Below are 26,547 nucleotides of genomic sequence, written 5' to 3'. Positions count from 1 at the left end.
ACTTTCGTTTTGGAGTTGCTAATCGTCATACCATAGTTCTTACATTTTTGATCTAGCTCTGAAATATTGCTTTGCAAACTTACAGTCGAATCTGCCATCACAACTAAGTCATCCGCATATGCAAGACTGCTTATTTTGTGTTCACATATCTTAATCTCACTCAGCCATTCTATTGTTTTCAACATATGATCAATAAATAATTTGAACAACAGTGGAGACAGGTTGCAGCCTTGCCTTTCCCCTGAAACTACTCTGAACCGTGAACTCAATTTACCATCAACTCTAACTAGGCAACAGCAAAAATTTTACCATGAAGGCATTGACCATTATGTTTAACAGTGGGATTAATGTATTAGTTGTCTGGTGATTATTTTTGAAACAATAAGTAGTTTGTAACCTCCCAACAGTTATAATTCCGCAACCTCCCAATAGGTGACTAACCTCTTAATAAAATTGTGACTCATATATAACCTTTCAATAATTAACTGACTGTGAACCTAAACTGGTAAATCTGGACATCAGCAATGCTGCGTCATGGTCCTGAAAAGTCATTCTCAATAAAATGAAAATTCTTACCTCAATTATGTCTCCAGATAACGCGTATATATCTGCTCCTATAAGAAATTTTTCTGGTACAGTCCAGTGCAATGCTGCCCACTAGCTTTGTTATGTACAAAAAGAAACAACTGATTTTTCTTTACGATAATTGGGTTCCTTAGTTATGGACTCTTACAAGTTTACATACTTTTTTCCACCTGCCTCATTTTTACTCGTATTTGACTCCTCCTTATACACGAGGAAGAGATCCCAGAGTAAGCAGTAATAAGACTGCAGATATGCAGTTTCTCCCAAGACAAATTGCATGCATAAAGGCAATGAAAAGTGCGCATGAGCACCTGGCTAATATGTCTCGCAAAAGAAAAAGAAAAACAGCCCAAACAACAGCTACAGATGAGTGTGAGATTAATTGCAAACATATTCGCTAAATTCGTAAATGCTTAGAAGTTGCGATGGAGTACTGAAAAGTAGTACCTCTGAGTTTTTAATGTAAAAACTCTTGTAGTTTTTTCAATAAAACAACTTTATTAACACATTACATTTTTATTCTTCATGTCTACTTATTTATTTCTCAACATAGTCACTCCCGCGACAAACATTTTTGTCCGAACTAGAGACCAGTTGCTTGATACCGTCAGTGTAGAATGTCTGACTTTGTTGACGTAGCCACGGCATCGCCTTTGCTTGCACCGCTTCATCACTACCAAAGTGAAGTCCTCGAAGGTTTTCCTTAAGTTTTGGAAACAAAAGAAAATCGGATGGAGCCAAGTCGGGATGGAGAACGCTCGATGACAGTGAAAGCAAGGCGTCGGATTGTTGCAGAAGTCGCAGCGCAGCGCTCGTGTGATCCGGCGTTGTCATCCTAAAGCAGAAGGTGCTCCACGTGTAGAGGAAGTCTTCTAATTCGTGTATTCAATTTCTTGAGAGTCTCGCCGTACCTTGCAGAGTTTATTGTAGTGTTTTTAGACATGAAATCCAAATGCACCACACCTTGAGCGTCCCACAATACTGTAAATACACTAATGGCCATTAAAATTGCTACACCGAGAAGAAATGCAGATGATAAACGTGTATTCACTGGACAAATATATTATACTAGAACTGACATGTGATTACATTTTCACACAATTTGAGTGCATAGATCCTGAGAAATCAGTACCCAGAACAACCACCTCCGGCCGTAATAACGGCATTGATACGCCTGGGCATTGAGACAAACAGAGCTTGGATGGCGTGTACAGGTACAGTTGCTCATGCAGCTTCAACAAGATACCACAGTTCATCAAGAGTAGTAACTGGCGTATTGTGACGAGCTAGTTGCTCGGCCACCATTGACCAGACGTTTTCAATTGGTGAGAGATATCTACATCTACATGATTACTCTGCTATTCACATTTAAGTGCTTGGCAGAGGGTTCATCGAACCACAATCATACTATCTCCCTACCATTCCACTCCCGAACAGTAAGCGGGAAAAACGAACACCTAAACCTTTCTGTTCGAGCTCTGATTTCTCTTATTTTATTTTGATGATCATTCCTACCTATATAGGTTGGGCTCAACAAAATATTTTCGCATTCGGAAGATAAAGTTTGTGCCTGAAATTTCGTAAATAGAGCTCGCAGCGACGAAAAACGTCTTTGCTTTAATGACTTCCATCCCAACTCGCGTATCATATCTGCCACACTCTCTCCCCTAATACGTGATAATACAAAACAAGCTGCCCTTTTTTGCACCCTTTCGATGCCCTCCGTCAATCCCAGCTGGTAAGGATCCCACACCGCGCAGCAATATTTTAACAGAGGACAAATGAGTGTGGTGTAAGCTGTCTCTTTAGCGGACTTGTTGCATCTTCTAAGTGTCCTGCCAATGGAACGCAGCCTTTGGCTCGCCTTCTGGAGAATGTGCTGGCCAGGGCAACAGTCGAACATTTTCTGTATCCAGAAAGACCCGTACAGGATCTGCAACATGCGGTCGTGCATTATCCTGCTGAAATGTAGGATTTCGCAGGGATCGAATGAAGCGTGGAGCCACGGGTCGTAACACATCTGAAATGTAACGTCCACTCTTCAAAGTGCCGTCAGTGCGAACAAGAGGTGACCGAGACGTGTAACCAATGGCACCCCATACCATCACGTTGGGTGATACGCCTGTATGTCGACACGTTTCCAATGTGCGTTCACCACGATGTCGCCAAGCACATCTTGATGCTGTAAACAGAACCTGGATTCACCCGAAAAAATGAAGTTTTGCCAATTGTGCACCCAGGATCGTCGTTGAGTACACCATCGCAGGCGCTCCTGTCTGTGATGCAGCGTCTAGGGTAACCGCAGCCGTCGTCTCCGAGCTGACAGTCCATGCTGCTGCAAACGTCGTCAAACTGTTCGTGCAGATGGTTGTTGTCTTGCAAACGTCCCCATCTGTTGACTCAGGGATCGAGACGTGGCTGCACGACCGTTACAGCCATGCCCATAAGATGCCGGTCATCTCGACTGCTAGTGATACGAGGCCGTTGGGATCCAGCACGGCGTTTCGTATCACCCTCCTGAACCCACCGATTCCATATTCTGCTAACAGTCGTTGGCTCTCGACCAACGCGATCAGCAGTGTCGCGATACGATAAACCGCAATCGCGATAGGCTGCAATCCGACCTTTATCAAGGTCGAAATCGTGATGGTACGCATTTCCCCTCTTTACACGAGGTATCACAATAACGTTTCGCCAGGCAACGCCGGTCAACTGCTGTTTGTGTATGAGAAATCTGTTAGAAACTTGTCAGCACGTTGTAGGTGTCGCCACCGGCGCCAACCTTGTATGAATGCTCTGAAAAGCTAATCATTTGCATATCACAACAACTTCTTCCTGTCGGTTAAATTTCGCGTCTGTAATACATCATATTCGTGGTGTAGCAATTTTAATGGCCAGTAGTGTATGACTTTGCCTGTTAATGGCTAGGTCCTGAAGCTTTTTAGCGTCGGCGACCATTTGTGGCGCTACTCCATTGATGCTCTCCTCTTTTCGGCGTCAAATTAGTTGAACCTAGCTCTCATCACCGGCCACAATGCTGATGAGTTTCTTCGGCGCTGCACGCAGTCGTCGACCCGAGCGCCGCCAACGCTGATTGAGGTTAGCACCGGCTTCATTACGAGTGGGAACAACCCAGCGTCGCACATTGCTCACGTCCATACTATCACCACCGCACACAGCTCTCTGCGGATTTCAATTGGAGGCACGTTTTCCGCGGTTAGAAACTCGATTACAGTGCACTGTTTCTGTCGCACCGACATAGTTGCGTTAAGCTGCACGCTGCCATGTTACACCCTACGGTTCGGAGCGGAAAGTTGTAGCTTTCGTCAGCAGAGCGGGAAAGTCGACCGAGTAATATGCTCGACATGATACTGAGAACAGAATAAAAAATTTTGAGGCGTTAGTTTTCAGCACACCATCGCAATTTGCGCAGATGTACCGTAACAGATGTCCGTCGTACAGTAGAAAGTTAAAAGACTCGGATACAATCTATACCATCGTGTCCAAATAGTGCGGACTCCCACCGACTACAATGCTTAAGTCAGACCCAACGCCGAGCGTAGATACAAATCCTAAGGGACCAAACTGCTGAGGCCATCGGTCCCTAGACTTACACACTACTTAAACTAACTTAACGCTAAGAACAACACTCACTACCATGTCCGAGGGAGGACTCAAACCTCCAGCGGGATGTGCCGCAGGATTAGTGCATTGGCACCTCTAACCGCATGGCCACTCCGCGCGGCAGCGTAAATGGTTCAAATGGCTCTGAGCACTATGGGACTCAACATCTTAGGTCATAAGTCCCCTAGAACTTAGAACTACTTAAACCTAACTAACCTAAGGACATCACACACACCCATGCCCGAGGCAGGATTCGAACCTGCGACCGTAGCAGTCCCGCGGTTCCGGACTGCAGCGCCAGAACCGCACGGCCACCGCGGCCGGCGGCAGCGTAAATACACCAGGAAGTTTTCCCAGGGTATGTTATAATGTAAGTGCAGATGACGCAGTTTCTTGGGGTAGGGTCAAGCGGGTTACAGATAACGAGGACAGAAGTGCACTTGAATACTTGCCTAATATGTCCCCCACTGCAAAAAAGAAAAATAGAGCAGTCACCGCTGCAGATGAATGAGATTCATTGTACTGAAATTCGCGAATTAGTGAACGCATAGTATGGTGACTATAGAAACGGCCGAGTGTACAAACTTGAGGTATAGTGAAAGGTGCCTGAAAGTAGAAGTAAAAGCTTGTGGTGAGAAACTAAAACATTAGCAAAAGCGGTAGAAAAACAAGTGCATGAAAAAGTGACTGAAATTTTAGGCAAATTCCTTTCAAGGAATTGCTTTTTGAGTGGAAAGAAACGAGCAAAGAAGCCAAGAGAAACATTTACAAAGTGGTTGCACTTGGTGCTGTATCTAGAAAGTGTTGCTTCTTTTTAGGAAATGAGTCTGGTTTCCCATTTCCAGGACCGTCAACACTGAAAAGATGGACATCACGCTGTTGCAGAAGCTTGCTTGGTGTGCTTGCAGATGTTTTGCAGCCGATGAAAGCCCAGTCATATGGACTTTCAAAAGCTGAACGGGTATGTGTGCTCGCATTCGACGAAATGAAGGTACTGGCAGTGTCAGATATGATTCTGTTCGAGCTCGTGTCCTAAGACCACCTGCTAGCGAGTTATCTGTAATGGTACGCTGTTTGTTTTCAGGATGGAAGCAGGAAGTGTAGCACAATTTTGACACCAGACGCCCTCTCCTTCTCCTGCGACGACAATTTTGCCTAGGCGGCGCTATTAAGCAGCACTAATCCAACAAAAGGTTCAACAGTGAACTGAGAAATCCACATATTGGTGTAAGTGACCGCTGTACCCGCAGATGCTGCTAAACAAAGCAACTGTAGATCCGGCGAAACGTCGTCCCGTGACTAGGTGCAGCGGCGGCAGCAGTTCAATGTGGCACGCGTTTTTATGTCGCAGTGAAAGCGCCTTCCTGAAGAAACGCCGCGCTTCGCTAGTAGCGTCATTTAATTTACTGACGGTTAGGAAAAGAGACAGCACTGACAGAAACGTTGAAGAAACGTTCGAGCAGAATGTTAAAGCTAAGTCAGTCCATGGCGTGTAATTACGATAGGAGAAACACGGCGTTGAGCGCAGTGGTATTCAAATACTTAGAAGTAAAGTGTACACAGCATCAATGTCAAATTGACGAACTCGGTAAAAGTGTTATTAGGCAGCAATTTCAGTTATAATACGTACAATGCACAGAAAAATCCAAATTTCGGAAACTTCGTAGCTTCTGCCGCACAAGAATAAACTTAGAGACTAGGAAGGCAACTCAGATAAAAATTTACCTATCTGTGGAATTCGGTTTGATAAGATACTAGAATATACGATTGATGATGTGTGCGAATGAGACGACATAGTTACAAAAAAGACGTACTAAATTAGATTTTTACGAAAAAATGAAGCTTCAGGGTTAAAGTAGCCAGTGGTTTATTCAGACGAATCGTAGATTCACGCGCATAACACGGTGAATAAATACTGGCAAACTGACAGTTTTGTCAAACGAAAGTGCTAATCAATATTTAACTGTTTTGGTACGTAGGGCATAGACGTACACTCCTGGAAATTGAAATAAGAACACCGTGAATTCATTGTCCCAGGAAGGGGAAACTTTATTGACACATTCCTGGGGTCAGATACATCACATGATCACACTGACAGAACCACAGGCACATAGACACAGGCAACAGAGCATGCACAATGTCGGCACTAGTACAGTGTATATCCACCTTTCGCAGCAATGCAGGCTGCTATTCTCCCATGGACACGATCGTAGAGATGCTGGATGTAGTCCTGTGGAACGGCTTGCCATGCCATTTCCACCTGGCGCCTCAGTTGGACCAGCGTTCGTGCTGGACGTGCAGACCGCGTGAGACGACGCTTCATACAGTCCCAAACATGCTCAATTGGGGACAGATCCGGAGATCTTGCTGGCCAGGGTAGTTGACTTACACCTTCTAGAGCACGTTGGGTGGCACGGGATACATGTGGACGTGCATTGTCCTGTTGGAACAGCAAGTTCCCTTGCCGGTCTAGGAATGGTAGAACGATGGGTTCGATGACGGTTTGGATGTACCGTGCACTATTCAGTGTCCCCTCGACGATCACCAGAGGTGTACGGCCAGTGTAGGAGATCGCTCCCCACACCATGATGCCGGGTGTTGGCCCTGTGTGCCTCGGTCGTATGCAGTCCTGATTGTGGCGCTCACCTGCACGGCGCCAAACACGCATACGACCATCATTGGCACCAAGGCAGAAGCGACTCTCATCGCTGAAGACGACACGTCTCCATTCGTCCCTCCATTCACGCCTGTCGCGACACCACTGGAGGCGGGCTGCACGATATTGGGGCGTGGGCGAAAGACGGTCTAACGGTGTGCGGGACCGTAGCCCAGCTTCATGGAGACGGTTGCGAATGGTCCCACGTGTTGAGCAATTCGGCGGTACGTCCACCCGGCCTCCCGCATGCCCACTATACGCCCTCGCTCAAAGTCCGTCAACTGCACATACTGTTCACGTCCACGCTGTCGCGGCATGCTACCAGTGTTAAAGACTGCGATAGACCTCCGTATGCCACGGCAAACTGGCTGACACTGACGGCGGCAGTGCACAAATGCTGCGCAGCTAGCGCCATTCGACGGCCAACACCGCGGTTCCTGGTGTGTCCGCTGTGCCGTGCGTGTGATCATTGCCTGTACAGCCTTCTCGCAGTGTCCGGAGCAAGTATGGTGGATCTGACACACTGGTGTCAATGTGTTCTTTTTTCCATTTCCAGGAGTGTATTTTTACATATGAATGTGTGAATGTGAGATGATTCGTTCCACCACATCATTACGATTAATCGTCACTGCGCCGTCCCCCACCCCGCCAGCTCAATGTTAGCCCCTACACCCCCCCCCCCAATCCGCCCCACGCTGGCTCCCTTTTTTTAGAGATGGGGCTCCTCCACCCCCGCATCAACGTGGTGACCAAACCAAAAGTTCTACTGTCACCTCTGTAAGCATGTTAGTTATCTAGTAAGTGGATCACAGGATGCTGGGCTGTGATGTTATCCGTGCGTCTGGGTAACACTACGCATTAACACAGTCCAACAGGTGCCGTGGGAAAAAAACCTCTGCGACAGTGGGATGCGTAGTAACAGCAGTAGTGGCTTACTAGCTGCGGTAGTTCATGCAAGGTTGGGTTTGTTAGTATAGGTATCATGCATCATTACTGTGACAAGCGATGGCGATGTGTCCCAGTTGCTGCAGCTGCTACATTCCTGGAACAATCAAGATCGTTATACAGTAGTGGGAAATCGGCCATAGATCATCTCACTGGGGGGGGGGGGGGGGGGGGGGATGTGTCGAGCTAGTCTGCATGCAGTGTACGGTACGGCTTCCCTGCGTGGTGCCAGTTATTCGGCAGTGTATTCCAGCTGGATATCCAGTAATGGCGTCTGATTAACAGGGGCTCTCCTGTACCGTTATGTTTGCGTATGCTTGGCCATGATGTTAGGTCCTTACAAGTATGTCTTTTGGTCTTTTATGTTTCCGTCTATGGTTGTGGTCTTAGTTCCCCAGATTAAGAATAAACGGGTTCTGCGAATGTCTGGAGATCCTGTACAGTCTTGTGGGGAGTTTGTGGATTACCTCCGTGAGAGTCTCAAGTCGGCATTCCCGGTGAAGGTCCGCGATGCCTGTGTATCGTGGAGCACTGCTTATGATTTTGAGTACTTCTTTTTGTATGAGCTGCAGACGGCGCAGCGTATCTCCAGACAGGAGCTGCGTACGTCATCAGGGGCCGGATAAGTGTCATGTACGTGGACCTCGACACCCTTCTGATCAGTGTGCTACGCCTGTTGAGCATAGGATAGAGCTATTTGAGCCTCGCGCTAGCTCGGTTGGTCATGTGTTGTATGTGGTACCCCCAGTGTTTACACTACGGTGTTACCTCCACGGCCAAGTATTCACTTTGCTCCGCTGAATATTTCTTATGTTTCTGGCTCAACGGTTGGTCGTAACAGGCTACGTTACACAATACAGTGGTATCCCAAATTTATTGCGCTATGCTGATTTATAAATACGTCAAAATCATCCTTATGTCATCATCTATCTCTCCTTATATAATACCACAACACACAGGTGTCGGAGAAAAAAATAAAAAGAGAAAAGAAAAAGAATAAAAAAGCTTTGAACAACGCTGTCACGCCATGTTGTAGATGGTCAAATAATGTTTGTTAAAATTTTCAACTTCTCTCCTTTGTATAAAATTTTCTTCATATTTGACTTGTAAGTAGGCTGTTTGGGTTTTTATATTGGTAACGCCACGTAGCGCTCTGTATGAAAATCACTGACTGTGCTGTGTGCAGTCTGTGGCTGGTTGGCATTATTGGAAGTTATTCGCAATTGTAGTGTTGGGCAGTTGGATGTGAACAGCACGTAGCGTTGTGCAGTTGGAGGTGAGCCGCCAGCAGTGGTGGATGTGGAGAGAAAGATGCCAGAGTCTTAAGCGGACGATCTGGACGTGTGTCTGTCAGAAAAAGGAAATTTGTAAAGCTGGATGTCATGAATTGATATATATATATATATATATATATATATATATATATATATATATGATGAATTTTGAACATTATTAAGGTAAATACAGCCGCCCGCGGTGGTCTCGCGGTTCTAGGGACACAGTCCGGATCCGCGCGACTGCTACGGTCGCAGGTTCGAATCCTGCCCCCGGCATGGATGTATGTGATGTCCTTAGTTAGGTTTAACTAGTTCTAAGTTCTAGGGGACTGATGACCACAGATGTTAAGTCCCAGTGTGCTCAGAGCCATTTGAACCATTTTTTAAGGTAAATACATTGTTTCTTCACTATCAAAATCTTTCATTTGATAACTATGCCTATCAGTAGTTAGTGCCTTCAGCAGTTAGAATCTTTTATGTAGCTGGCAGCACTGGCGCTCGCTATTGCAGTAGTTCGAGTAACGGAAGATTTTTGTGAGGTAAGTGATTCATGAAAGGTATAGGTTATTGTTAGTCAGGGCCATTCTTTTGTAGGGATTATTGAAAGTCAGATTGCGTTGCGCTAAAAGTATTGTGTATCAGTTTAGTGACGATCAGAATAAGTTAAGAGAGAAATCTATGAGTACGTTCAGTTTTGCTCATCTGTTTGAAAATCAAATAACGTAAGAGGTTTACTAGCACACTCATTTATAATTTTCCAAATGGGATGTTACAGACGCAAGCAAAACAAGTCATTGTATCAAAAATAAGCCAAACTTTGCAATAAGTCAATCGCCAAAAAGGAAGGTAATTGTCTTTCTTTTTTTTGTCCTGAAGTCCTCCGAACAGCTACATTAAAAAGGCACACGGCCACGGTGGATGGATAACACCGACCGTACTGGTGTAGAACATTATGTTGCGGCCTTCATCTTGACTGTGTTACTGATTACTAAAAAAAAAAATCTGGATGGCCAGACATATAAACTTAGCTCCTGTTTCTAAAACACGAATAGAATACAGGTGAATCTAGCTGTGAAACGTTCCGACATATAAAAACTTTTGGACAGAGCAGAGTGCTAACCTCAGTCCGTTACATCGTGGTCGGGCCCACTGTTTTAAGCTGCAGAGTGAAAGCTGCATTCCAAAAACTGTAGCTGCACTTCTCTTACGTCTCGTTTCCTGGTAAGGCATTTTTTCCTAAAAATGAAACTTGTCTTCATCCACGTTGTTGACTTCACGAGTGTCTTATGCGCTGGCGTAGTGCTTTGGAAATAGGTGACGGAAACTGTGTAAACGAAGCAGAGCAGAGTTCAGCAGAGAACGTAACTCGGGACGTGAAAGTGCGCCAAACACGTGTTAATCAATAATTCTGTCTTCGTGTGGCCTGGTACATGTCCAGGGATTAGATGTTGCATGTACAAAAAGGAGCCGAAAGAAACGCATTGTATGAAACGAAAGGATGAAGCAATGCAGTAATTTCATCTAATCAGTTATTGTGTGCTTATGACTCAGGTGAATGAGTGCATACGCGTTTAAGAATAAAGTTCAATCGTAATTTTTTATTTTATTTTGCTAAGCGCAAGAACATTCCGGATCCTTTGCGCGTATTGTTCGCTGCAGTTCAGTGTCTCCTCGAAACTTACTTCTAAATCTAGTTTGTGGGATACGAAGCATAAAATGTATGATATTCAAAACAAAACATAACAGTTCTTCACATAGCACTTGAAAAACTAAATTAACTATATAGGAATTAGAATTTAATTTATCGATATCTAACTCACAAATTTTAGCTGGTGTGACGACTATCGATCGCAAGAGACACCACCTTCGGGTCTGAACTTCTACATCTACATGGATACTCTATAAAACACGTTTAAGTGCCTGGTAGAGGGTTCATCGAACCACCTTCACAATTCTCTATTATTCCAATCTCGTATAGCGCGCGGAAAGAATGAACACCTACATCTTTCCGAACGAGCTCTGATTTTCCTAATTTTGTCGTGGTGATCGTTCCTTCCTATGTAGGTCGGTGCCAACAAAATATTTTCGCATTCGGTGGAGAAAGTGCTTGGAATTACGTGAGAAGATTCCGTCGCAATGATTTCCAGCCCAAATCCTACATCATTTCTGTGACACTCTCTCCCATATTTCGCGATAATACAAAACGTGCTGCCTTTCTTTGAACTTTTTCGATGTACTCTGTCAGTCCTAACTGGTAAGGATCCCACACCGAGCAGCAGTATTCTAAAAGAGGACGGACAAGCGTTCTAAGTGTCCTGCCAATAAAACGCAGCCTTTGGTCAGCCTTCCCCACAACATTTGCTGTGTTCTTTCCAATTTAAGTTGTCCGTAAGTAATACCTAGGTATTTATTTGAATTTACGGCTATTATATTAGACTGATTTATCGTGTAACCGAAGTTTAACGAGTTCCTTTTAGCACTCATGTGGATGACCTCGCCCTTTTGTTATTTAGGGTCAACTGCCACTTTTCGCACCATTCAGATTTTTTTTCTAAATCGTTATGCGGTTTGTTTTGATCTTCTGATGACTTTATTAGTCGATAAACGACAGCGTCACCTGCAAACAACCGAAGACGGCTGCTCAGATTGTCTCCCAAATCGTTTATATAGATAAGGAACAGCAAAGGGCCTATAACACTACCTTGGAGAATGCCAGAAACCACTTCTGTTTCACCCGATGATTTTCCGTCAATTACTACGCACTCTGACAGGAAATCGCAAACTTGTAAGACTCTTTGATCGAGGATTTTTGATATGTTTGCCTTTGCGCGGTTCTTCTCTCGAATGTTCACGCTTTTTTTATATGTGCTACATTTATTTAATAAAAATATTCTTCAACGCACATTGTGTTGGTAATTGTTATTCCTTCGCCATACAACTAAAGGAAGAGAATCACCACACTGGTACACCGTTTTGTAGTTTCTACAGGTTATTCAGCTTCCCAACTGCGGTGTAATTAAAACCTTATTTACTTAAGAACATATCTACTCTCTGGTGCCAAATGAACAAGGCCCAGGACTGTATCATTCAAGACTGGATCACCAGGGATCTTTGAAGTGTGGATCATCAGTTGTTCTGCAAGGTCAATGCCTACCGTTATCAAGTGTGTCATGAACTATTCAGTATACTCACTGACTATGGTCTTCAGCAATAAGATGAAGCTGGATGAGCGGTGATGAAAGTTAACATGCAAATCCACAATGTTCTTCCGTCAAATTAACCGTTCTTATCACTCGCTCATTTGAATTTTACACAAACGCAGTAATAAAATAAGTTCTAATAGCCTACATCATAAAAAGGCTTATCGCTCATTTCACTTTTACACTAACACAGCTATAAATACTCATATGTAATAAAAAGGCGAACAGCAACTAATAATAATTACTTTCAGTTTGTTTCGAAGACTTGGTTCTGTATCTTTAGCGGCGACTGTCATATTACAGCTATTATCCTTCGATGTTCTTATGTCTGAACTCCGTCGCGTAGTAGCTTTTCCATAACAAAGGAATCTAATCCACTAGCTTCTCTGCATTCACAAAAAGTTGCAATCTCCTACTGCCATCACACTTTAGTATTACCAAGCTAAACCAATAACAGTTTGCAACAAAAACACAACGTACCATTAAAAGAAAACGGGGTCACACAATCTGTATTACACGAAATGACATTTCGGGAATGCGCTGCATGTTTAAGTACAACAATCTTGCAAATTTTTTAAAAAGGGCATGTTAGTCTATACAGATAATTTTAAATATAAGTACTTAAAACAAAAATAAATCTGTATCATTTCCCAACCGCTTTAAAACGGATATAACAGGAAATAAATATCTGCCTGCTCCCACATAATTAGCATGTATTTTTTATCTTTTATAATAAATGCCAACAATTACAAAGCAATCAGTGTAACTATTGCCAACGATTATTTCCGTGACTTCCACTAAAAATCCTGAAGTCGTATAACGGAAAATGAGTACGATGCATTGTGGGTTGAACATTATTTGTGGGCAACATCATTGTTAAAAAGAAATAAGATAGTTCCCAGGTAGCAAATTCTGGAACAGAAACATCGTGTTTCAACATTTGTTTCATCGCAACATAAACTGAAAGTATAGATATGCCTTCGAAACACAGCTGGAAATAAGGTAGCAGTTCATAATTTGTCTAACAACACGTTTTATAACATATAATGATAACGAAGTGAAATAAGTTGTACAAACACATAGTGTATCCAATATTGCCTGCACAGGGAACCAGGTTTCATGATTTAAGACTGTTATACTTCCATCAGCAGTGCACTACGTGTTTTTGCAGTTGACACTGAATTACTGCATCAAAAGCGTCGACTTTCGTGCAGAAATGCAAATAAAATAAGATGCCAAAAAAGTATGTTTACTTGTCTAGGTATGGCGAGCCATCTTCTGCACTTTTTCCTTAGAATGATGAGGTTAAGAAAACGGTCAGCATGTAAAAGCCTGACTGTTTTTTATATTGTTTTCTGTCACGCATTTCGCTATCAAGGCATCGTTAGTGGTGTAGTATCGCATTAATTTTCCGGCGGGACGAATTTCGTAGTGATACTAGACATGAACCTTTTTGCAACACACTGGAACTGCCTCCGCTTTGTCTCAAAAAGCGAGAAGCTTCTGGTTACAAAAGAAGAAAAATTGTAGAGTACAAGCAGGTTTCTTTCTTAACAATCCACCTCATTTTCAAATTTTGCAAACTTCTGAAATCTGCCTGCACCAGAACGTAGCCTGAGCGGTCAACTTGCAGTCACCTGTTACGTACAGCCTCAACTGACACCTGTCGACGTATCGCGACCCAGAAAAGAAGCACAACGCAGAGGGTGTTACCCTCGTGGCACTGCAATCGCCCGCGCGTTTCTCTTTCTCTCTCTCTCGCGGGCGCACGCCCCTCCCAGCCGGCGCTAGTCAGAATGTTCCAGACGGGACGTCCCTGGCAGAGACAGCGCTCGTGCACCAGCTAGCGGCCCGCAGCTGTGCGAATGTTTCGATTTTCCGCCGGCTGCCGGCGTGACGTCACATGAGGTGAACAGGCTGGGCCAATGGCGCGCCGTGCCTGGGTGGGACGGGGCGATCACGCCACCGGGCGAGCGCCGCCATTGGCCGCGCGCGGCGCTGCAGGCGGCCCGGCCAGCGGCTCTCGTGCTCAATTCCGGATCCGCAATTTCTCGCCGGCAGCGCGACGGCCGAGGCGAGTGGGAAGGTGGCGAGCTTCTACTGCTAGTAGCCGGGGAATTTCGAGAGCGCAGCGCGCCGCCTGCTCGGCTCCGCTCCAATTAGCGACTGTTGAGGGGCTCAAGGCCGAGGACGGTTATCTCTCTTAGCTGTGCGACACTTGGGCACTGCAGTATTTTAAGTACTGATTCACTGCACTTGCCAAGGACAAACGAGTGCAAGGTTAGGTCGAAGAACAGAGCACTTGTGTATCTTAGTGTCTGTTTACTACTTCGTTTAAGTGGTCTAACGATGGAATTAAAGAGTTCAGTTCAAACAATGGCTTATTTGTTAAATGTTTACAATCGATGCAGGATACTTTTCGGTAACAGTCATTTAATTATTGAAGGTAATTTTAAATCCGTCTGTGTAATTACAAGAAAGCGCTTTTGTCACCAAATGCGTTTCCTTTTATTTACGTAAAACATCATAAGTGGTGGTATTTTATATTCAATTTTCTTTCAAATCAAAGTGTCCGCTCGCTGATTTTCAGTTATTCAGTCGTTTGGTACTGCCGTTTCTGTCCTAACCCCACATCCCTTTCAGCATTACACTTTTCTTGGAAAGGTACACGAGACACTGTAGCACTGCAGCAGCGGTCCTATTGGCCAAATGTGTGCTAAAAATCCGACATAAACTATCATCACTGACCTAGTTTATATCAATGACACGAAACGCTTTGGGAGACACACAGCGAGCTTCGTTGCAACTGCAGACAAATGGCCACAGAAGTGAAGAATTTACAATCTTATAATTATGTTGATATGAAACGTAACCACTCGAGACACTTCACAGTGAAAGATACTGTAGGCAATTAATACATATCAAGGTACGTCATTAATTTAAAATGTTACGTACTGTATCAGAATTAGCAAGCTGCAACTAGGCATCTTATAAATATTTAGTCCATGACGCGTTTCGAAAACGAAGGTTTCCAGTGTCGATTAACAGGCATTTAAAATATTTAGAACGCCATATTTCTATGCTGCGAAAGTTAGAATTCGTCGTGCCTGGTTTCAAAATGCAACCAACAAGGGCGCATCTGAAATTTTTCACGAATGCAGGCACCAACTAGTGCGCGCACTACGCACCGTTCCAACAGTTTGTTGAAAACGATTGTCACATTTTTGCAGCAATAATGCAGTTCGCACGTAACAATTTTTTTTACGTTTCAGAGTTATTACATTTTTGTCAAAGATTATATTTCTCTGCTTAAGAACATAATTATGGAATACTTTGTTACCATAGATAAGTCTCGGATTTGTTTACGTTAAGGTGTGTTTGGTAATTAACACTTTTAAGGTACATGTTTTAATTAAAATATGTTACGTATACTATTAAAATATGTAAACTGCAACAAGCCATATTTATAAATACAGATGTTCCAGTAGGAACGGTCAGTACTGAGAGATATGAGAAGAATGATCATTGGAAACAAAAAGGTCGATAGTAAACATGGGCTCTAAAATGCATACTATAAGAGCTATGAACACTTGTCCATGTTCACTACTGTGAAACATTTTTATTGAACGTGTGCTCATAGTTCTTTTGTTTGCATGTAAGAGTCCGTTCACTAGACTTTTTTTTCTAATTTTTGTCCATACAGCATTCTCCCAACACATGCTAAGCAAAGAGCTTGCAGAAGAAAAGATCCGTTTCACGGTATCGAAGGTGAATAGTGTTCGTAGCACTTGAGGTACAGTTTTAGAACCCACGTTTACTAGACGTTTTTACTTAGAATATCGTTTTTGTCATCTCTCTCAATATTGATCACTCCCCCTGGGACACACTATATTTAGTTCCAGACGAGTTTCGGTGGCGACAGTTTCCAATACCTATTATTTGGTGTTTAACATTACATTTAAAACGCTTTGTTTCTGTGGGGCGAAAGGTTGTTATGCGTTTGCAATTCGTTGTGTCTTTTGAAAAATGCAAGAAACAATCACGCATGTGAAATCAAGCAGTTTAGTTACGTGTTTGTCACGAATGCAGTACAGTGAAAGCACAACACATCGTTGTACTAGTTTGGTTAACGATTTTGCGGCAACAAAGCAGATTACAGGCAACACATATTTCACACTTTTACAAACTTATTACATTTTGTCAATGGTTACATTTCTCTACGCCGCGAATACTTTGTTCCTTTTGCGAACTCTTTAATGTTCGAAAAATTTCTGGACAATGACATTAATCTATTTTCACTTTTTTAAATTAAAAGTGGTTAGTTCTCTAAAAATATATACGTATATCTTTTTCTTTAAATTCGTTATGATAGAGACAATTAGCTAATTTTGTCCTATGTGGATTAGGGCATAATTAGGCCGAAAATATTATCACGTATTAACATTTTAGCCGCGGCCCGTACTATGACTTCCAACATTAAGTTTTTGATTGCAACGAACTGCCTTCTATCACTTTTCGAGTTCTGAAGAACTTCAGTATGTTTTTTAGCAGTTCATCTGCTTCAGTTTCTCACCTGGACACGAAGACAATTCTTAGTGAATGAGTTAAAATTAAATACAAATATAATTATTGTAAGCATCGATGTACGATTAATACTGTCGAATATGTACTATGTGCGTCCGTGACAAACCTCCACATTTGTACTTATCGTTGTCATAACTTGGAAATGGAGTTCAAAACATGTTAGTCACAGAGAAAATTATTAAAAAAACTATGACATGGGGCGATTTGTTATTATTAATTATTAGGATTTACTACGCTAAGCGTTTTCAGTCACGGATCCGTGCACTAGCCGTGATCAGCCTTTCAACAGTTTACAAACATGATCGCCCATTGACGAACGGTATGGTCAAAGTTGTATTGGATGTTGACGAGATGGGGTCAGGGACAAGAAAATCGTGCAGTTCAGTGTATACACACACTCACATAACTGAACTGTTTACGAAATGCATGTGCCGCAGTTCGCGTAGCTGTGTAATTCTTTGTGGAATCCGCTGACAAAATGTTTCCCGTGTTTACGCTCTTCGTAACATAACTCCACGCGCAGCAATAAATGCGTGAAGTCTTCTTGCCGATTTAGTCGATAAGTCGTAGATCTGATAGAAAGCTGAAATATCTCTTTTTTTTTCGCCCCCAACATAGCAACTAATCGCATCGACATGTAAAAATTAAATAATTACGCAGTGACTAAATATCACCTACAATAAATATCCATTTTTTTCATTTGCAGCTCCTTGTATTGTCCGTGTTTGCAGTTAAAATTTTTGGATGTGAGGACCGCCTGTTATGCAATAAAGCAGCGCAAGGTTCGCATTACTTTCTGAGCATTCTCTCTCTCTCTCTTTTCGAAGTCCGAGAAGTTATAGTTAGTCGTTGGAAGCGATAAGACATTTTGTTCACTAACCAGCAATTATAAGATATCCACCATTAAAGGAGGCACACAAAACCGGCGGCATGTTTAATATTATTATAAAACAATGCTAGTGTGTACCCGGAACAGTTTTATGATCGAAAAAATATAAAAACACTGAAGAAATTAGAAAAGATATTCTGTGTGTTATTAATCCAAAAGATTTTATGTTGTCACAATCAGAACCATGTTTACAGAGGACAAACGAAGTATTTTTCGGTATGTTATTCAAAGCCCCAAATAAGAGGCGACACCGCGTAATTTGTATGGGAAAAATAAAAAAAATAATGTTACATCTAGTTCAAACGAAAGACATATCACTGCAGAAGTAGAAAGAGAAAATGAAAGGATAAAGCCGTAACCATCTGATCCGTGTGCTGAGTACGCACTGTATTGCCTGGGAGCTTACAACACAAAAGGCCTTTGTCCCCTGTTTACAGGAGGCGAGTGTCCGCACCGAACTTTCCCACGCCAACAGCTGTTTGTAGTGGTCCCGCTTGGAACTTCTTTATCCTACATTTCTCACAACTCTCCCCCCAGGAAGACATGCTCGTATAACGTAGCGTTCTACAACTACATACAAGTGTACCACTACTAGTTAATAATGTTCCTGAAAAATAAAGTCGCTTCCCCTCCAGGGATCCCCATTTGAGTTCCCGAAGCACCGCCGTTATACGTAGTCTGTATGAAAATTCTTCTCCTTAGGCTTATAATACACCGCAAAAGATATTTTGTAACTCTTCGGCAATTTACGAGAGATATTTTTTATAAAGACTGTTTATAAAACAAGGGCTTTGTCTAAGTTAGCGAAGTCTCACCTTTTATAGACGTTTGCCATTGTGAACGTACGCATTCGTAAGCTTCGTCGTTCGTTACGATTCGAAATAGCTGCTATATCTTACTGTATGAGTACCATTACCGAGTTGATATCGAACTGCTGCTAGCATGAACTCGAACAAGAGAACAGAAATTAGGTTTTCGATATAAATAAAAAAAAAAGAATTTGCTGCATCGATTAGCTATACACTCGAAGGAAATTTTGGTAAATACAGCGATCCTACGTCTCCATACACACGCTTTCACCCAGTTTTTTTTTAGCAATAGCAGTATCCTCGGTAATATCGTTATCCAGGGTAGCCAAAATGAAACTGGCCCGAAATGTGTTTCCAGCATTTCGTATAAACTTATACGGCCGACTGACAGAACGTCGGAATGAACGTTGGCTGTTTCGAGCTTCTATAGCAAAGAACGATTCTCCTGCTAAGTAGCTAGGGTAATTTATTTCATGCACATACATATAAACGTTATCCAGGATAGTTTTAGTTTGCCGACTGGTATTACATGCTTCTGCATTAATTCTCGAGAAAAAAAGAAACGATTATATTCGCTTAACAGCTGCTGTGAGGCTCTTTGATCAAAGAATGGAATTTATAAAATCTTTTATAAAGATATTTAACAACGATTGAAGCTCTACACAGTTTTTTACACAAGATATTTAACAAACATCCTTCATAGTGTAATACGGCTTTAGACTAAGGTGAAGTTGCTGTGTGAGGAAATGCATCCAATCACAACCAATCATGTCGACGTTTCAAGGAAGGAACGAAGTAACACGAAACTAACTTCATGTTGTCTGAATAAGTTGTCTCCTCAGACTACAGTGACTGATTCTTTTTGTAACAAAATCAACGCAGCCCAGTCTGAAAAGCAGTTATTCCTGAAAACATGAAAGTATGGTTGTGTACCCCTCGGAAACGATGGAAAGGAATAGTAGGCTACTAACATCAGTCTCATTAATTAAATGCTGACTTCTTTCCCATCCACCTGCAGTCGGCCATGTTGCTTTCTGTTTTCAACAGTGTCCGTGAAAGCAGAGCTTCCACATTAGAAGCTAAAACTGACACTATATTCCTAATGCGTACGTAACACGCTTCTGAGTTTACAGCTATAGTACCCAGTGGGTTTGCGCTGTCGAGTTGTCAAGATGTAGTTTCATACTGTACCGCACCGAGTAACATAATTTTATTAATTCATATGTTTTTACTAGTCATATGAGCATTGCACTACGTATTTCGCCGTTTCTCCCATTATCTATTACCTTCGGCGACTTGCGTGTCGATGAGGATAAGAAGATGATGATGATTAGGGCAACAGAACGCCGAGTCCCTGAGCGGAGAAAATCTCCGATCCAGCCGGAAATCGAACCCGGGCCAAAGGCTCAACTTTTCATATGACGGGCTAGAGCCTGTACCGCAGAGTTCATATGACTTAGCAAAAACACATGTGTTAATAAAACTGAAACCATAGACAAAAATTTAAAGCTATTTTTCGGCGTAGGCATGGACAACCAAGAGTTAATATGGTTCCTGGCGTTTCCGACGAAGAGAAGTCTTTAATTGTGTCTTAACTAATCAGTCTATTCCTAAAACAACTTTTTCTGATTCCAGTCCTGATTTTCTTTCTGTTCATACTTTGCACTGTGACCGATATATTTTAACTCATGTCTCGCAGGGAGCAAAACAAAACTGTATATATATTCTTTATTCTTTTCTTTTGATTGCCTACAGCTGTCTTTGATTTATGTGTACTAAGATGTAATGAGTAATTATTATGTAAATCGATGTTATTTTTTTGAATTGTAATATTCTTCGCAATGTGCATATTGTCTTTGTGTTTCTGGAAGCTTAGCCCCAGTAGAAAAAAAATGGTATCTCTGTAAAAGTTTGACGAACGAAAATGAGACAGTTGATGAGCGGGCTGGTTCAAGACTGGACTGTGTTGTGCATGATGCAAAGTCGCGAGTGAGGAGCAATTTTGAGAAAAGTTTGTGAAAAGAGTTGTTTTAGTAGCGTGAAGTAAGAAATTGGAGAATACTATTAAATCGTGATTTATGCTGAGTGGTCAACCAATCTACATTTTAGAGGGATGTATCACATAAGCTCGAGAGGGTTATCTTTGTTGTTTCCCGTGGCTCACGAGTGGAAATTAAATTGAACTCTGTAAACCAACTGTCATTTACTTCCTCCCTTTCGAAGTGAGTGCAAAAATAAGAAAGCTATCGTCATATGTATATATTTGAGTGTGTGTGTGTGTGTGTGTGTGTGTTGACACGACCAGGTTTGGTCATGATTGTTGGAAGTTATCAAGATCATCACCGCCGCTTTGTTGCATATCAGCGAATTTCTGAATAGCAGAGCGTTACACCTATCCTTCACAGCAACGGAGAGACGGGATAGTCAGCGAATACATCTGTAGTTTTAAACCCAACTCCATCTCTGATTATATCACGTAACCATATCTCTATCCTAATAACAGATAAATTTAGAAGTATTGCACAGACAGTGATAATGACTTGTTTAATAAGTAACAGTGTTAACCCGAATGTCAGTTGCGTTAGTAGTATATAATTCTCACTAGCTGTGAGAACTTCACAGTCAAATGATGTGATCTTCCTTCTTTTTTCACACCCTGACATTACGAGAATTATTTATTTAAATGCGTTTCGAGAGAGTTGCGATGAGGTTAAAGACTTCTTGGGAAGCGTAACAGAAGATTTCGGTTGGCTGATAGCTACTTTTAGCTGAGACAACATACAGAGGTGCAATTTATTTTCACTGCATTCAAGTATTTCCAAGAATGATTGCCTATCGAAGTCTCGAGGTGCAAATGATACAAATCGAACGTGCGATTGTAAATCGATCATGCGGGCGTTATGATCAATTATTTATGATCGTCATTTTTGTCTGTTTTCCGTCGTCCTCCTAATTACATACCTCTGCGAATTAATGGCAAAAAGGGAATTGTTCCCTAGCGTACACATCACATGGCCTTTCACATGACGACGAGTATGGTAAGTGATCTCCTTTGTAATTACAAGTATTTTTGTAACGGTCTTCTTTTGTCGTTGCTGCTGTGACCACCGTAATCACACTCATAACGCCCGCCGCCAGAGTCGCGTGATCAATTTAGGATCGCACGTTCGATATGTATCGTTTGGACCCCGCGACTTCGATAGTCAATCATTCTTGGAAATTACTCAAGTATTTATCAGTATCACGATTAACCTAACCGCCGTTGGGATCCAGATCGTCTGCTGCCACTAACACAATAAATAATTGACACTGCGTTATTACTACTAATCTTATCTTTTGCTAAACTGATCCGCCAGCACACGTCAGCAAACTTATTCTGTTCACTGTTTCACTGTGTAATCACTCCAGACAACGGGTTTGAGAAAACTCTCCCACACTCCTACTTTCGCACTTCAGTGTTAACTGACAGCAGTTATCCCTAACAGCAGCAATTAAAATTACTTCTTTGCGTATTTTATCTGTTGTATTGTCTTCTTTGTCTGTGAGTGTGAGTGTACCAGGGTATCGCGTGAATCATATCAGTCAGGTGTAAAGAGGTAATCTAGCTGCCAGGTATTTGAATGAATACATCCGCTCAGGAAGCTTTTCGTATTAAGTGGAATTTGAAAGTAGAGACGCGACATTTCGAGTTATATTTAACCAGCAAGGTGTTATGGATCATACGTTCTGCGGTGTGATATTACATGTTAGTGACAGAGCAGTGTATTTAGAGAATCGAAGTTCAATACGCAACGTGGGAAGAGCAGAAGTCTACGGTCATTATGTATTATATAGTAGATTACAATGGGAGTGTATTGAAAAGCACGCCAGTTGTCTACAAGCTCTACAAAACTACATATACGGCTCTAACCCGAGCCATGGTATTTAATCAGGCAGGAAAGGCCGAAACCAGTTAGGAACGTTCTAGCACCGCACATTTCGGGAAATGATTCGCATCTTCAAGAGAGTTTTCCCGTGTATAATGGCATTTATGGATGATATTTTCGATATGTGAGCTGCTACATTATTCTGATGCCTCTACTGCAATATATAAACATGCGCAGTATGTAATTGATAATGGATATTTATATGTAGTTGATGGCGAATTTGTAAATTAGTTATTGTTTTCTTGTAGCTCTCTTACGTAGAAACTCACACATATAAAACATCACAGTACACGAGTGCTACAATTAACAAGAGCTCTGCTAATGAAACAGTTACGAAGACTTAATATTGAACGACGTAATTGTAGATTAAAGTCGCGATTTTACATGGTCGGTGCCCGTATACTGTTCATGTTATAAATGAAATATAAAAGGCATCATTACCATGTGGCGATCAACAGACCTTAGTAACATAGTTGTTAATACGCTCTTTGTCGCACCACAACGACGAAAACGACATTTTTAAAGACGATGACACATCAGAGATGGTAGAGTAGAGCTATTGTACAAAGACAGTGCACACGACAAAACGAATTTGAACATAAAATACAGAATAAGTAAGCAAGATTTACATATAGCTTAGAGCAGACAAGTAAAATTAGAAATAAATTTACAGTACCTGTACTAGGCAGATCTGAGAGAAGAGAACGTATGTACGAAGGAGCATTAAGACAAATAATAAATTAGAGTACATTTAGAGAATCCCACTAAGCAGATACATTAAGCTAGTGTCTAACACTGCTGTGTTAACATTGTCGGTCTGAACGTAAGCAAAAGCAAATGCAGTATTCTTTCGCTCGCAATATAGACGGATTTCGTCAGGCATCCAGACTGAATTCCTGTGAAATCTGTACATATTCTTCTTCTGCTTTTACGGTCTCATTGGACCGCTCTAGTGAATCATTATCGAGTAATCTTCTTCAATAGGATTTCTTTTCGAATTGCGCCGAGCGGTTCTAGGCGCTACTGTCGCAGGTTCGAATCCTGCTTCGGGCATGGATGTGTATCACACATCCTTAGGTTAGTTTGGTTTAAGTAGTTCTAAGGGACTGATGACCTCAGATGTCAAGTCCCATAGTGCTCAAAGCCATTTGAACCATTTTTTTTCGAATTACCCAATTTCTTCTCATTCGTTCTGGCCTTTCTTGTCGTTCCTCATCTGTAAATACCCTTTCTATTGCTTGTCGTGTGCCGCTTTTTGATTTAATCTTATTTTTATGTTTTTCAATATCTTTAAATTTTAAGTTTTGTTTTTGAAAATTACCCATGGTTAACTGTAGCTCTTTCATATCCTCACCTACTTCCTTTAGCCGTCCTACTCATCGCTTCATGGTCCACAGTTTCTATACAATTTTTCTTGATTATGTGGTTTCTAGCGTACTCATAATGTGACCAAAAAAAGATATTTTTCCGTATAGTATCTGTAACGAGGTCCAGTTCGCTGTAGCCCACTTCATTTGGCTCTATCCTCCATTGTACCATCTTTTTGGTATTTTTTATTTATACATGTTCCAACTACTCCTCTCTCTACTTGTAAGATTTTGTCGACCTGTGTTTCTTGGTGACTTTGAAAAGGTATTATGCACATTGAAGGAGGAGGGGAGAGAAAGGAAAGGTATTACTGATATCGGCTGCATCAAGTTTTTGTGCGGCATCAGCGGCAACGAGTGAAAATGTATGCTAGACGGGGATTCGAACCGGGGATCTCCTGATTTTTGTTCAACTGCGTTCAACTCTGTGTGAAATCTTATGGGACTTAACTGCTAAGGTCATCAGTCCCTAAGTTTACACACTACTTAACCTAAATTATCCTAAGGACAAACACACACACACCCATGCCCCAGGGAGGACTCGAAGCTCCGCCGGGACCAGCCAAACAGTCCATGACTGCAGCGCCTTATACCGATCGGCTAATTCGCATGGCCCCTGCGCCACCCGTACACTGTTTATTGAAACTTCGTGGACTATCTGCTCACTCCTCTTGGACGACCCACATTCCCTCTTAGCGTCACCTGTCCACAGCTCTTGTCCTCCATGCTCGGTACTTGGAGATTCCTGTAGGAGGTCGGACTCCATGGAGAACCTCCAAGCAGCGAGCATGGAGGACAGGGACTCCAGATAGGTGGCGCTAAGTAGGAATTTGTGTCGCCCGAGTACCGAGATAGTCCACATATTTGCAATAAACACTGTGTCACGGATGGCGCAGTGTTTAAAAGAAGTGCCCAGCAGGCAGGAGATTCTGGGTTCGAATCCCGGTCTGGCACACATTTTCACTCGTCGCCCCTGATGCCGCTCAACATTCTGATGCATCTGGTATCAATAATCCCTTCCTTTCTCCCCCCTCCTCCTTCAATTTACATAATACATTTCACAACTGCAAATTCTGCACGGTCTCTCTTCTTTCGGACATGTTCATACGTCACCTCTGGTTGAACCACCGTCGTGTGATGTTTTAATTTAGTTTTGATTGACAGACGTTTTCTATTGTATATAGATTTTTGAGCTTTATCATTTTGTTAGCTCTTACTTGCCATGTAGGTTTCTCGCCCAAGTTGTGTGTTACAATTTCTCCTATGTATTTAAATGTTTCGCTATTTTTACTTTTTGATTTCTGTCATCTCGAATGTTATTGCCTAATAACAGTAAGTAATCTGCGTATCCCAAGCAATTTAATTTTCTTCGATCTTTCTTGGTTCCAATTCTTATATTTTTAGGATTTTCTTTGTAACGTTCCCTCATCACGCACTCTAGTGCACGGTTGAAAAGTAACGGCGAAAAGCCATCTCCCTGTCTTAACCCTGTTTTAATCGCAAATAGCTAAGATAAGTGTCCTCTAAACTTTACTTTAGATTGGTGTTAGAGTTAAGTTTGCCATTTTTATGAATTTGGGATAGAGCCTGAAATTCCTTAGTATCTTCATCGTTGAAGATCTATGGACACAGTCTATAGAAGTTATGAATTGTTGTTTTTGTCTCCTTTTGTACTCGTAGTAAGCCATTACTAGTTTCAATATGATTATCAGTTCTGTCCAGCTTGTCCAGAGTCTAAATCCTCATTGTTCAAGTTGATCTATTACAACGATTGTATAGAATTCTTGACATGAATTTATATGTGATAACCGAAAGGTAAATTCCTCCGTAGTTGTCTGAATTTGATTTGTCTCCTTTTTTGTGTAGTGGAGAGATTATAGCTGTAGTCCAACGTTTTGGTAGTTCTTTGTTCCAGAGTCTCACTATCCATTGGTGTAATGATATCTTCGCTGGATCTGCTGCATATTTCCAAAGTGCATATCACTACTTTAAAGTCCCCCGCCTCTTTTTCTGTCTTTTAGTGAAAGCCAGTCTCAGTAGCTACTGTAGGGATTAAAATACGGTTTAGACAGACTGATTCACGAGGAACGTCTGTGATTATTATTTGACACTGCTACGCCAGACAAGTAATCCAGTCGTGCACACTAGACCCACTCGTGCAAAGCTACAACGACATTTTGACAACAACATGATCAAATTCGTGAAGGTTAGTCACTTATATAATAAACTGTTCGCCTTCTGTACGCTGCAAGACGACGTCCGAACAGCTAAGCCTAAAGTTGAATTTTTAAGGTCTTAAATTGGTCACGGTGGGATTTTAAGTACGGAGTTAAACCAAAATTAGTGTCTGCTTTCTTTAATTAAAGAGACTGTTGTATTTATCAACTGCTGATCCTTCAGTAGAATTATCATTCAACACTTATTATTAGCACTATACCGATTAGCACGCAGAATCAAATGTATTGGCTTTTGCCTGTGTTCTAAATTTGCCAGTGTTAAAAATTGATGGTGTGATGCTGTTGTAAACCCCAAGATAGCTTTGAAATGCTCAGAGCTTTACTGAGCACAGCTCCATGAAATGACCTCACTTCGCTAGGTTAATAAATCGACGGGTTGCGGAAACATGACCTTCCTTCGACTTTCTTCGATAGTTTGTACGAGTTCGATGGGGGGGGGGGGGGGGGG

This window comes from Schistocerca gregaria, chromosome 1, assembly GCF_023897955.1.
Source record: "Schistocerca gregaria isolate iqSchGreg1 chromosome 1, iqSchGreg1.2, whole genome shotgun sequence".
Taxonomy (NCBI): domain Eukaryota; kingdom Metazoa; phylum Arthropoda; class Insecta; order Orthoptera; family Acrididae; genus Schistocerca; species Schistocerca gregaria.
Note: the sequence above shows the minus strand (reverse complement) of the source record.